General features: G+C 34.0%; 1 protein-coding gene across 1 annotated transcript in view; it reads right to left on the bottom strand.

The window, feature by feature from the left end:
* Positions 1 to 481: 481 nt before the first annotated feature.
* Positions 482 to 1,232, bottom strand: part of LOC122079481 (two-component response regulator ORR21) — a 9,094-nt gene continuing 8,343 nt past the window's right edge. The window contains exon 6 of the mRNA XM_042645998.1: positions 482 to 866. The gene's annotated coding sequence lies outside the window, so the exon portion shown is untranslated. The remainder of the gene's footprint in view (positions 867 to 1,232) is intronic.

Below are 1,232 nucleotides of genomic sequence, written 5' to 3'. Positions count from 1 at the left end.
CTATGAGTCGCTCATATATCTTCTCATGTATTAGTATATTCTCTTATATTTTCAGTGACCCATTTCTTTTTACACAAGTTCTATTTTCAATTTACGATTTTGAAGCTTTAATTTGTCATTTGATCAAAATGTATTAAAGCTGAAACTTGACATATGAATAATTTATCTTCAGGTTTACCTATCCACAAATTTTAAGCTCTTTCCTTAAACTTGAATTATTGGACTAGAATTTTTTTTTTTTTTTTGTAAAACATGTAAGTTCCTTCGTCCACCTAATCATGTGTCATGTTTCAAATTAAAAACATACCACCATGTAGGGACTCCAAACAATTTACAATTTACAATTTCTACCACAATTCAGTTTTAAACCCCTTTGATCCAAATGAATTTTCCTAAATTATAGCAAACAATGTAGGATCATGCAAACAAGTGTGTTTATTATTATGATCACACATTGCAAATAAAATGGGCAAGATGACAATTTGTTTTAAAATAAACCCCTCCTTAAACCAAGCTTCAGATTCTTGACACAACTTATTTTTTCAATGACCGGTTAAAGGGAATAATACCTAAATGACATCACATAATACCTGCTCCAAGCAGAGAAACAAATTATCATACAAGGAAATTTCTCTCAGAGAAATTTGTGTATTCAGAACACATGTAGAGAAATAAGGAGTTCTTACCTCTGCATCTGGGAGTTGGAAAAGGGAGGGGGATTCAGGCAAGCATGACAATTAACCTAGAGATCCTATGCTAAGAATAATACACATTCACAAGGAATTCTTCCCACCATTTGGAGCCAAGCACCGAACCCACATTCTCCAAGGAATTTGAGTTATCTTATTGCCAATAAAGACAGTACCCTGCAAGTGAGATTTTAGATTAGGTCCCACCCAGAAATCCAGAGAACAAGACACAATGTATAAAGAAGTTTGTGCTTTATAGTTTAGAGGCATATAATAATGCAACAGAATATGCATGATCCAACCACATTATTTATATGCACATACATATCTACGTGCAAGGAGACTAACAGTTGAGCTCAACGTTCACACATTGAATACAGGTATCCCTACTGCATACAACGCTGCAGCAATAAAGCTGTGATATGTCGTATTTTGGTAACAAACTGTTTTCCATTATAACGCAAGGTTGAGTTTCATGGTATTTTGCAGCACTAAAATATTACCTCCCCCATTTGCTACCAACCCCAACCACTTTTTTTTTTT

This window comes from Macadamia integrifolia, chromosome 5, assembly GCF_013358625.1.
Source record: "Macadamia integrifolia cultivar HAES 741 chromosome 5, SCU_Mint_v3, whole genome shotgun sequence".
NCBI lineage: Eukaryota > Viridiplantae > Streptophyta > Magnoliopsida > Proteales > Proteaceae > Macadamia > Macadamia integrifolia.
The sequence above is the reverse complement of the archived record's forward strand: the minus strand, read 5'-3'. Positions and strand labels throughout refer to the sequence as shown.